Source organism: Triturus cristatus, chromosome 2_2 (genome assembly GCF_964204655.1).
Source record: "Triturus cristatus chromosome 2_2, aTriCri1.1, whole genome shotgun sequence".
Lineage (NCBI taxonomy): Eukaryota > Metazoa > Chordata > Amphibia > Caudata > Salamandridae > Triturus > Triturus cristatus.
This window is the reverse complement of record NC_140582.1, coordinates 103,657,045-103,669,681: the sequence shown is the minus strand read 5'-3', so window position 1 is coordinate 103,669,681 and position 12,637 is coordinate 103,657,045. Positions and strand designations below refer to the sequence as shown.

The 12,637-nt window shown below is 45.5% G+C and overlaps 1 protein-coding gene across 1 annotated transcript in view; it reads left to right on the top strand.

Annotated features, from left to right (window-relative positions):
* RNF38 (ring finger protein 38) overlaps nt 1–12,637 on the top strand; it is a 655,055-nt gene that overhangs the window by 86,728 nt on the left and 555,690 nt on the right. The window lies entirely within an intron of this gene.

Below are 12,637 nucleotides of genomic sequence, written 5' to 3'. Positions count from 1 at the left end.
GTTACTGGAGGTCTGCACATGCGCTACCCTCAGTGGGCCCCACTTCCCTCAGGGCCTCCAACGCACTGAATGAAAGATTGATGGCCCTGGGTCACGAGGACACTGTTCTTTGAAAGGCTGCTTTAAATATACATTTACATTTCTGTTGAATATTCAGCTCGCATTTATTCCTCTCTATCAGCCGTGTGTCCCTGGCATACTGATGCTCGGAGAAGGTGAAGAGTTCAGTCTCTCCACACACCGCCTGAAAATATTCCTACATTTTTTCCAGAGGCCCGCTAGGCCCCTGATGCGCGCGCCTTCTGTCTGCCAGGAGCATGCGCGCGCGCGCACATACAACATCCAATTAACACCACCCGTTTTGCAGTAGATTTTGAAAGTCACATATTTTGCAAATCATGCATCTCACGCTGGCTCCCCTGCATTATTTAGATGTGGCTTTAAGCTATTTGCTGTACCTGACGTCGGTGATTAATATATTTGTATCCTTGCAAAACGAGAAAACTTGCTTTGCACATTTTGTGTGGAGATGTGTAGGAATTTGTCAGCTGCCCGTGGAGCCGTGTGGCTGTTATCCACAGTAGGGATTCTTATTCACTATTTCTAAATATCGCATAAGAATTGCATTAATGCTGTTTTGTGTTCAGCGTCTTTGTATTGAACGCTCGCACGGGTAGATAAGAGTCAATGGGTTTCTTTCTGTCGCGCGCATTGTTTGGCAGCAGGGTGTTAAATTGCGATTCTCATGTTGGTATGCCACACAAGAGCACACATAGGTACTATGGGGCATATCAGCAACAACCGGCGATAATTATCGCTAAGCGCACTTAGCGCTAGGATAATTATCGCCGGCTAGCGTGGATTTGTATCGCTGAGATAGCGTGCTATTAGCAACGCTTATCTCAAAAGCGATAAAAATCCTAGCGCTAACTGCCAAACGTGAGATTATCGCTGGAAACCCAGAGATAATCCCACGAAGTCTGGCGATAGCTTGCTGATAGGACCTCACATACTTAGCCATGATATCTACCTTACATAGGATATCATGGCTAAGTCAGTTTCAAAGCAGGCATAAGGAAAGTAGCGATAACAGAGGTTATCGCTACTTTTCTTGTCGCTATGCTGCTTTGCGTGAGGCTTGATAATAGGAGAAATGTCGCTTAGCGACATTTCTCCCGTTATCCTGGGGAGGAACGCCCACTTTGCATCTCATTAGAGATGCAAAGATGGGCGTTAGGAATTCAGGCACTAAGGCAAGGTTTCACGCGATAGCGTGACCTTGCTGATATAGCGATAAAATTATCGCCGCTTTTCGGCCGAAAACTGCCGCAAAAGCGGCGATAATTTTATATCGCCGCCTTGTAGATATGCTCCTAAGTGCGCAGGGGGAGGCGGGAAAAATAGGCATGGAGCGCTCTCACGGTAGAAGTCTGAATGTACCAGAGTTGGCAAAATGGCGAACTGTAGTAGCTATGTAATAGGAAATCAACATTTGTAATGCCGCTTTTATGTTATCAGTGTTTTGGCACGTCACTACTTACTTCTACGGTGATATTTGTAAGCAGTGAATGAATGTACTGAAAAAAAGTTCAAATATTTCAAGGGTTTGGCTAATTTCAAAATAGATAAAACATAATGGCGTTTGAGACCTTCGTGTACAGTTACCTGCCTGTTTTATGACGCAGAATACTATTTCTCATCCTCCCCGTGCTCAAAGCAACTACATTTTGAACAGCCTTTAGCCCAGCCCCAAATTGATCACGATTTGGGTTCACCATCTTCTAATGCACGAATCAGGATAGTATAGGGTGGAAGTATGCTGAGTGGTGATATTAAAAGCCCAACTAATCACATCAGAGAACGCAACTCCTTAAATGGAGTTGGCGTTCAGGCGATTTATAACATAATCTACACAGTAATACTACTGTAAAGCTGGTTATCACCGCAAATTGGTTAAATTGCTTCTGCGTGAAAGACTTCTCTCCCATGGAACAGTTTCTTTTGAGTCAAACCTAACTCCTTCAATATGTCCTTCCAGGCCATAGGTCACTTTTTTGATCAGTCTTGGCCCTGTTCAGGACACATCTTTGAGATTCGGCACACTTTTTATTCCTTTATCTACCAACAAACTTTGGGCCTTATTTTGAGTTTGTCAGACTGGTTACTCAGTTACAAGCATGATGGATATCTCGTCCACCTTATTGAAAGTGTCTTATTTGATATGACATTTGTAATAAGGTGGAAGGGATAGCTGTCACGTTGTGACAGAGTACCCATCCACCAAACTCTAGTCTATATCTTCCCCTTGTCTGCTTTTTGCTGTTATTACCACCTCTTAGGGTCACTCCAGTTTTCTTCACTGTTGGTTTCTTAGTGATGGTGCATTATTCAGCTCTGCTTCTTCTCTCAACTGCTAAACAGACAAGAGAATTGGCCTTGTTTTTCTCCGAAAAAGCACTTAGCGGCAATCAATGCAGAGCCTCAACTTCCCTTTTACTTTACAGTACATGGACAAGATGTAGCCTGTTACAAACGAAGCAAAACCAAAGGGAATGATGGACGGAGTGTTGAACATTGCAAGCACTCACCCCCAGTCAACTGATCTGGGTTTAATCCATCACCGTTCTTTAGCCCACTCTGCCACCCCAGTTCAGACATGGCCATATGCAAATCAGTCTGACCCAGTGCCTCATGGGAACAGTCCAGCCCGCACTGCCAAGCCATGTCTTCCGTGGACCAAAAACAAGCTTCCTAGGACCGGTTTCTGGCATTTCAGCCGTCTTCAGCCAGGCTTGCTTGAATCCAGTGGCAAAGTGAGCAAGGGACTCACGTCTGAGCATACCCTGCCAATTTATGGCGAACAAAGCAAAACCAAAGGGATTAAAGCAAGCCTGGCTGAAGACGGCTGAAATGCCAGAAACCGGTCCTAGGAAGCTTGTTTCCGATCCAGGGAAGACATGGCTTGGCAGTTCGGGCTGGACTTTTCCCATGAGGCACAGGCTCAGACTGATTTGCATATGGCCATGTCTGAACTGGGGTGGCAGAGTGGACTAAAGAACGGTGATGGATTAAACCCAGATTAGTTGACTGGGGGTGAGTGCTTGCAATGTTCAACACTCCGTCCATCATTTCCTTTGGTTTTGCCTGTTACAAACGGACAGACCAAATATGAACAAAACACACACTTGAGAGGCAAGTTGTCTTGCTCTTCAGGGACTTCCATTTACAGGTTCTTTAAGTCGATGTTCAGAATCCTTCTTTCAGTGTCACTCAGAAGCATTGGATCTTTTATTGTTAACAGGAAAAATGCAATCATTAAGCAGATTATCTTGGAATGTATTGGACACTTTTCTAGATCAGTTGTTTCATGCCAGGGAAATATGAGTTTGCTGTTAGAAGGCACATAAACCTTAGTTTTGAACAGAATGAACTGTTGTTCTTTGCCCTCTGTACTTGAATACATCTGAGCCACTAACCGTTTCCAAGCTTATAAGCGATAAATAGGTCTGTAATGGGATGAATAATTGGCTGAATCCTGATCTACTGATCAGTAAAGTATGGAGAAGGAGTAGACGTTTGTGTTGTTATAAACCTTTATACTTTACATGAGCATGTTATTGTTATGTGGTCATACCATGCAATTTTTTCTTAACTGTGAAGGTTGTATCTGATGCATTGATTCTGAAACTGTACTCTTTATGCTAAGCATGACACTAACTCAGTGTTTGTGGGCTGTAATATTTTAAAGTCAATATTTAGGTCTTTTCTAGAGGCAGCGTATGCGGTCTTCCCAGCTTCATTGAATACAAACAATATAGCTTTAAAGCCAGCCGTAGCGGGCTCTACAGGCCATTAAAGGGCCAGCTCCAGCATTTTCGGAGGGCCTTTAACAAGGGAGCGGGCATTTAATGCAGGTATATCCCAGCTATGGTGGGCTATAAAGCTATTAGTACATTCTGCCCCTGGAGGGTAGAATGGTTGAATTAGAAAAACGAAGGCCTCTCGGAGCTTGAAGGTGTTTGAAATCCCCTCGGCTCTGAAGCCTTTGTTCTCAGCTCTTTCTGTGAATGTTCTACAGTTAGCAGCCAAGCGAAGGGCAAAGGCTGTTAGCTGTTAAACATTCACGTCAAGACCTGTGAAAGGAGACAAATCCGTCCCTGGTTCTCCCCAACTTGGCTGAACTTATTTTTGTAGCCCAACCAAGCCAGGGAGACCCAGGAGCTGAGCATCATTCACCCATCCATCTTTCTGATGCCCTAGTGACACTGAGCTACAGGAGAAGGGAATGGTTAAGGCTGCGTGTGTCCTCCTGCACAGCATCTGCCTTTTGCTTTCCTCTGCCTAATTGATATATTTTCAAGAGGCAAGGTAGAGAGAAAGGCAGAGGCTGTGTATTAGGACATTGAAATGTTGATAGCAGTGAGTCTATACCAGTTCATATAAGCCGCTGCTACTCCATTGTCTTCAATCAAGCTCTCACATTCCAGTGTTCTAATAATAAATAGCCCATACTTACATAGATGGGGTTTGTCAGCCCTTATCATCCATTGACCTTTTCAGCCTTCATTCACATTTTGCTTCAACCCGCCCCGCAGACCGCATATGGCAGTGGTTCACCCCACTTCAGTCATTGGCTCTCTGCACTGTGAGTGACGACATTTTGCCTAATCACATGTGCACATCTGTATAAAAAATGGCACGTCAGTGCCTGATTACAGGGGTCAGTATTCTGGCACACCTTTTTTCTTTCTATTCTATTTTAATTAATTTTAGTCATCCTTGCGGGTTTTAATTGGGCCAGGCATTGGTCCTTTTGTATTTATTTGTGGCATTCGACAGGGTGGATCACGCTATTCTGATCAACTGTGTCGAGGCAGCGGGTCTGCAGGGCATAGCATTAGACTGGATGAAATCCTTCCTCCAGGACCGCTCTCATTTGGTCAATCTTTTTCCCTTCTGCTCTACAAAAGTCCAACTAAACTGTGGAGTACCATGGGGCTCCTCTTTATCCCCCTACTTATTTAATTTTTATATTCGCTCTCTGGTAAGTGCTTTACAGAAGTGAGGGTGAAGACTTACAACTATGCTATTGGCATGCAGCTGCTCTTAAGTATCGACAGCACTCCGGATTCTATGGAGCTATTTCAAAATACTATGCTATATATCCGGGATTGGATGAATAGTCATCAGTTGAAGTTAAACTTGTACAAAACAGAAATTGTGATCACTAAAAATAAACTTCAATACTGGAACCCTTGCTACTGGCCACGGAGATGGACTCATCTCTCACACCCAAAAAGTGGTTAAAAGTAGTGGAATTCTTATTGGTGAGGACCTTTCTATGAAGTCACAGATAGAAGCAGTGACTTCCTCCTGCCTATTCCAACTCTGAAAAATTAGGAAAAGTAGGAAATATTTTACTTTTGAAAACATCATCTAGATTATAATTAGGGCTCCCGGTTTTATGGTATTTATTATTTTGACATTTCCGTCTGTATTTTTCCATATTTATTTTTTGCTAATTTTATCTGTATTTATCCATATTTATTCAGGGTTTTGTAGAAAAATTAAGCGGCAATTAGTATATTTCCGCATTTATTTAATCGGTAAATATGCGCTTGTGCTGTTAAAGCCTCTTTACTAAAAATCCTTTCTTTTTTAGCCCCCTTACCTATCAATTTACACAGCTATTGGCCTGGCAGTCATGACAGACAGTATTTAGAATTACTCAAAAAGCAACCCAATTTCCGTTTTTATCTACATTTAAAAATAAATACGGAAAACAGGGAGCCTTATTTATAACTGCACTGGTTATGTCCCGGATTCATTATGCAAACACTCTCTATCTGGGACTGCCTAAAGGACTGAATCAGAGGTTACAAATAGTTCATACTCAGGCAGCTAGCCTGGTCTGGCGTCAGTCAAGATAATGCCACATGAAGCCTTTGATGGGAAAGTTACATGGGCTCCCATTTATCAGGGGACCATTTTTAGGTCTCGCCTAGGCATCTCGTGCTGTCTCTTTGAGACATGCTGTAGCTAGAACATTGGCTTGAAGCACCTCCCATGTTTTCTATTGGCTCCTGTTATTGCCCTTTGTAAATGGCTGCTTCTGACGGGTGAATATGGTTAATTCATCCTGCCATTTGCTGTATCGGACCCTCCCAGCCGACTGCCTTTTTTCCTTTTAAAAAATAAAAAGTTATGTTCCTTTGTGTCACTGTTTTCTTTCTTGTTTGCCTTCAGAGCTCACTCCCACTTGGGCAGCAGAGAGCACGCATAGCATGCATAGAAGGCTGTGGGGAGATTCCTGATGCCTCACTAGTTTTGATTGTTTCCTGCGTGTCTTTGGCGCTCATTTAATTTTCCATCTATGATCCAGCCATCATCCATTTCTCCTGTCACTCGTTCTCGTGTTACTCTTTCCCTTTTGTTGCTACCTTCCTTGTTTTCTTAATGTCGAGCTTTCGAAATGTTGATCTGTCGTGTTCGGTACATTGGTAATATATATTGTTTTGTTAATGTCACGCTTTCGTGCTTACATTTGTAAAAAAACATTTGATGTCACGATTGTCCATGTCCGCTACGTTGGCAGTGCCCAGACGCATCCCACGGGGCAGGAGAGCTCCTTAAGAAGTGTCCAGCCGATGTGTGGCTGAGCCTCCCTGCCTCGCTCTCAGTTCAGGGTGTTCTGGGGCTTGTATTCTGGCCTCTCTCTTGTGGCGAGTCCTGCGCCATAGGGCAGATGAGGTCCTTAAGAAGTGCCTGACTGCAGTCCCTTGATCGACCGATATCATGGGCAGTGCCCCGCAGACCATTTAACATTCGGGTGGCGTTGGGAGTATACATGGCAGTTTGTCATGGACAACATGCGTGTGCTTGAGCACGGCTTGTTTGTCATCCTGACCAGGTACTGCAGCACATAAAGGCTCCTTTGAGTGTCTGACACATGATGGAAAGATGACAGCACATAGGAGTGGAGATTCCTAACAAACATACAACGTTATGCTCTTTGCTCTTCAAATGTATTTATGGTGACTGTAACATTGCCGATAGAATTCTGAATGGCGTTCCGTTCACAACGGAGTTGTGTTTCCTTTCTTCTGCCTTGGTAGTGCTACATAAATGGATGTGTACGCAGATGCCTTAAGGCGCTACTACAAATGGCCAAAGAGGGGTAGACTGTGGGTATGGGACAAACAAGTACCTAAATGGCAAAGCAAAATCACGGTTGTGGCTCAAAAAAATCATTATTCTGGGCCTGTTCTTGGTGACGTCATCTACAGCAGCACAGTGGTGGGTTGGGTCATTACCTCGATTTTTGCTACCACAGCATTGTGTTTTCAGTACTGCTCTTACACTTGACAGGCTAACACATTCTGGGAGTTGTGGCCTTGGATAGCTGACACTCATGAAGATAATGTTGTAGCAAATAGTGCCAGGATGGCGGCAAACACAGCGGCGTAGCAAGGCGGGGGGGGGGTCTGCCCCTGGCGGCACAAATTTTGGGTGCGGTGGCCTCTCCCTGACCTTACCTGCGGCCATCGCAGAGGCGGCCACCGCAGGAAACCCCAGCCCCACCTTTCATACGGCCGCTGTGGGGCGGCAAATTGAGGGCGGCCGATGATCTAGCTACGCCATTGGGCAAACAATAGTGACCTTACACGAGGTGGTAATCGTAGTGGGCAGGAAGAGAAATGGTAGTGGGGAGTCTTTAAATTTCGCCACTCCACTCAAAGAAAATAAAATGTATTGGGCAGTGAGGGGTCTCCTTCACCATAGTCCTCCTAACATTTCAGCTGCGTGCGCGCACAACTTGTTACACACTGTGTAAGACAGCACATGTGTCTGGTGGGAGTGACTCCGTGCGCTCCATACTGTGGATGGTAATTCATGGCATCGGTGTGGTCATTTCGGCGAACTCTAATGGACTTGTGCAGTAAATCTAGTACAATACTTAACTGCAAAGTTAAAATAAATCTCAGTAGTGTTACAGAAGGACACCCTCGTCAATTTCGAGATATTTAGGTATTTTGCTAATTCTAACACACGCTCCCATCAGGAGCTGAGTGAAAATTGCATTTGCTTCTGTTTTTGCACAGTCCGTTACAACCAGTTTGGAACGGGGGTTAACTGTCCTTGTAACACACTGTTCAAGGGGTGAAAACACCAGCAAATTGGGTGCAAGAACTGTTTTATGTTGTTACCTATTTCTACCACAGTTCGCCACTGCGTACAAAATAAACCCTGATACCTGGCGCTAATGATAATTGCACCCTGGTGTTTTTGCTACTCTTCTTACCTCTGGATACAAATGACTGTACCAATATTAATGATACCTTTATGGTTGGAACCTAATAGACAGCGCATGCGCTATCTGACAGAATTCGTGCCCATTTTTTATTACTAACAGGAGGTCCTTGAAGTGCACCATGTGCCCTCATCTTCCCCCATTTCACTGTTCCCTGCCCTGCAGTGAGTGCCGCCCTCACGTATAACAGATAGTGCACATCAGTGAACGGTGACCCTCCGATCCAACAAATGTATAGTGCATGCACCCCTCCAGAGCTAGTGTCCTGTCGCAAAGTGCATTCATCACCACATGTTACAATGCATTACCCCCTATAAATGTCCCTCTGCAGCCACCGTTCTTCCTAACCAGCGAGTGTGTGACTTCACTATCACTGTTTTGTTTCTTTATTTATTTTCCTTGTTTAATGAACCTTCTGCGCAATACCCGTTAATAAGAACAAAAAATCATTAACATAAAGCACAGGACGGTTGATCAATCTTAAAACTGAAACTCAGTTCACCAATTCCAAAGTCAGCTGCTTTACCTGTTATGTTACTCCACTGCGAACCAAAAAACATAAGTATGAAACATTATCACTTATAATGCCAATAGCTCTAAGTTTCCCAAATGCGATTCATGGTAAAATTCTGCCTTTTGTTTCCTCCTGAGCTGAGAGATATACCCCTAAACCCAGTGTCAGGACAGCCCACCCAATCACGTTAGCTGTCCCTAAGTTCAAACGGAAGAGATTGGGTGGTGCCAGATTACCAATCTAAAAAGGTTTTGATGTCTTACACAGTGCCTGTCCTTTGCACATTCTTGGGTGAAAAAATATTGTTATCTTTCTAGGTGGTAGTGTTTCAGGTCTACGTAACTGTGATAGTATTTCAGTGGTGTGAAATTCCCCACTTATTAATTTGCTGTCATCAGTAGGGTGTGACCAGTCATTGGCTTCCTTGATCTTAGAATGACAGAGTCCTGTTACCATTATTTTAGGAATCCAACTTTCCAGAAGTCTGGACAGGTTCCAACCTTTCAATTGTTTAGACCTTTTTTAGCCCCTTCTTAGTTTTATGGGCTAGGACTTTGGACTGATTGAACTTTGGGTCGCTGCAACATTTTGAAGTTGCTGATAATCCTTTCTAACTCTATGACCCTCGTTCACAGTTTGCTAAAGTTCTTCTTGAAGGCAGCGATATCCAGGTGGATTGTGTCTTAAATTATTGTTTGTGGATTGGATTAACTTGTGTATGGTGTCAAACTCATTCTTTATTGTTTCCATGCTGAATAGCAGTCCAAAACTTCAAACTAGTGCTACATCAGTTTACAGCTTAAATTATAAGTCTAAACTTCTGGTGCACAATTTTCTTGGGAGAAAATGTTACTGTCACCTAGTGGCTAAACAATAGGGGTAGCAACAAGACAGATAGTCATACAGTGCAAAATAATGAAGTAATGGTGTGCTACTCTGTAATGGAAATGACCTAAAAATGGGCACCTCCAATGTCATAAAGGGTTACAAAGTGGATGTACTCACTCCTGTCCAATATAGATGGGTGGGCTCTCTTTTGGGCAAATATAAGCCTTCCTTCTCTGTAATGACTGATACTTTTTTTTTTTTTGAAACTTTATTTATGGTTGAAATAAAAAACAATACAGAGATCTCAGCGGTGTGTATAATAGACTCCAGTGTGAGAGATACATTACGACAATTCCGTTCCTTAGACCACAAATAACACATAAGCAAAGCTCCGGGCATCCAGGCCCCATCAACCATCACAGCACTTCCACCCCTCGAACCCAAACAGGAATACCCCGGAACAAGGACCCTCCATCCGCCCTGCAGTGCCACCCAGAACTTCAATCTTCATATTTGCAATAATCCAGCCATGCGCAACCCACGACTCCGGGCCCGAAGCGAGGAGGCCCATAGCGCTGCAACCACCCCACGGCCCACCCGAATATACAACTCCGCTGTTGTATAACCTATCCAACCCCTGTGGGCACTATCCCCGAGCTGGCGTGTGATTGAGAGGCGCTTGGCAGGTTCGCGACTTATGTTTTATACGGACCCCAGATATCTTTGGGACGGGCCACAGAGGAGAGGAGACTGGACTAAATCTCGCTGTTCGTGTTGCAAAAAGCCATTGCCGTAAGCCACGCCTTGGCCGTGGGAACTGCCCTACCACCCCAACGTCGAGCAATTTCCCGCTTGGCTAGTAGAAAGCCCAAGGACGCACGCTTCCGAACTGTCTTGGGGAAATTTGCTGTATAGGCCAGTAATGCAACCTCAGGAGTGGGGACCAATGTAAGCCCTAACATCTCTTCAAGGATCGTGTGCACTTGCGTCCAGAATGAGTGCAATATCGTACATGTCCAGGTCATGTGTACAAAGTCAGCATGAGGTGCAGCGCATTTCCAGCATATATGGGGCCGCGCGGGATCAATGGAGTGGAGTCTGTCCGGGGTCATATAGCTGCGGCGGAAAAACCTATAGTGCAGAAGTTTATGACGACTATTGAGCGATATCGTGCTAGTGACCTTGCAACAAGCTGACCATTGTTCGTCCGTAATAGGCCTACCCAAGTCCGCCTCCCAGGCCACTCGCAACTGGTTATCCGCACAAGGAACCAGTGCAGCACATGTCTTGTACAATTTGGAAATAATGTGTGCCCCTGTATCCTTATCAATGAGGAGGGTGAGGGGTTCAAAGGAAGCCGGCTCGAGGGGGAATCCCTTAATTTCTGACCTGACCGTAAAGTAAAGCCGGTTAAGGATGAATTTGTCCATGAAAGTGGCCTCACTGAATCGTGCCTCTTCCGATACCGAAAATATGTGCCCCCCCGGGTATAGATCCCCGACCTTGGTGAGGTTAAACTTCGTTAAAGTGCGTTGCACAAGTTTCTCGCCAGTGCTCGGCAACCAGCCTGCATTGGGAAGCGGGAGAGAGGAGGAATATAGAGTGGGCTGGTCTAAGTAGCGAGAAAGTCTATTCCAGGCCCAGCTGGTGGTGGACACCGTTTGAATATCCACTGGACTCCGAGGGACTCCCCTGGGCAACACCGCCGCCAAGCGACCCGGGAGAACAAAATCCGCCTCCGGACGAAGAAAAGGAATCCGAGCGTCAGGGTGGTACCAGGCGTAGGCGTGTGCACACTGAGCGACCAGATAGTACAAATACAAATCCGGTACTCCGAAGCCACCCCTATCATGCGGGAGCGTGAGAATTTTCCAACGGATACGGGGGTGTTTTCCGCCCCAGACCAGTCTAATCAAATGGGACCGCAGGGTGGCAAAAAAGGATTGGGTGAGGGGGAGGGGGATATTATTAAAAAGATACAAAAATTTAGGAAGCACTATCATTTTTATAATGGCGATTCTGGCCGCCATGGAGAGCGGAAGTCGCAGCCACCCGTCCACCTGCGCCTCCAGCCTCGCAACCGCGCAGCCATAGTTGAGGCGGATGATTTCGTCCACGTTCAGGTGTATATGTATGCCCAAATTTCGTACCGAGTCGGAGCACCATTCCAGCGGAAACTCACACTGCCAAGGGGAGGTGCCACTAGTCAGCGGGAATATGATAGACTTATGCCAGTTAATGCCCAACCCCGAATGGCGGCCGAAGCGTAGGATTTCCTGTATCAGGGGGGCAAGGTTTACCTGCGGCTCCCTGACATACAATATGGTATCGTCCGCATAGAGGGAAACCAACAGGGGACCCGTCCGAAACTGGAGGCCCCTGTGGAGATGTCGCTCCTGAAAGTGCCTGATTTAAGGGTCCATGGCGAGTATGAACAATAGTGGCGAGAGCGGACAGCCCTGGCGCATGCCGCGGGTGAGAGTGAATGGGCGGGACAGGGTGCCGTTAATACGCAAGTGCGCCGTGGAACGACTATAGAGGAGCCGCGTGGTGGCAATGAAGCCAGCTGGCATGCCCATTCGCTGCATCACGGAAAGAAAAAAAGGCCATTCTAAGGAGTCGAAGGCTTTTTCAGCGTCAAGAAGGATCGCCGCCGCGGGCGTGGCAGGGTTTATTCTATGTAATACTGTGAATAGCGTCCGCAAATTTAATGAGGTCGAACGATGGGGTATGAAGCCTGATTGAGCGGGTGCTATGATAAATTCCATCAATTGGGAAAGTCTATTGGCCACTATTTTGGCAAGAATCTTATAATCGATGTTTAATAAGGAGAGGGGCCGATAAGATCCACACAACGCCGGGTCCTTGTTTGGCTTCGGAAGTAGAACTATAACTGCCTCACTAAGGGTAGGCGGGAGAATCTCCAGTTGCAAGGCCTCCGCATATACTTCAATGAGTTTGGGCGCCAGAAGGTCAGAAAAGGC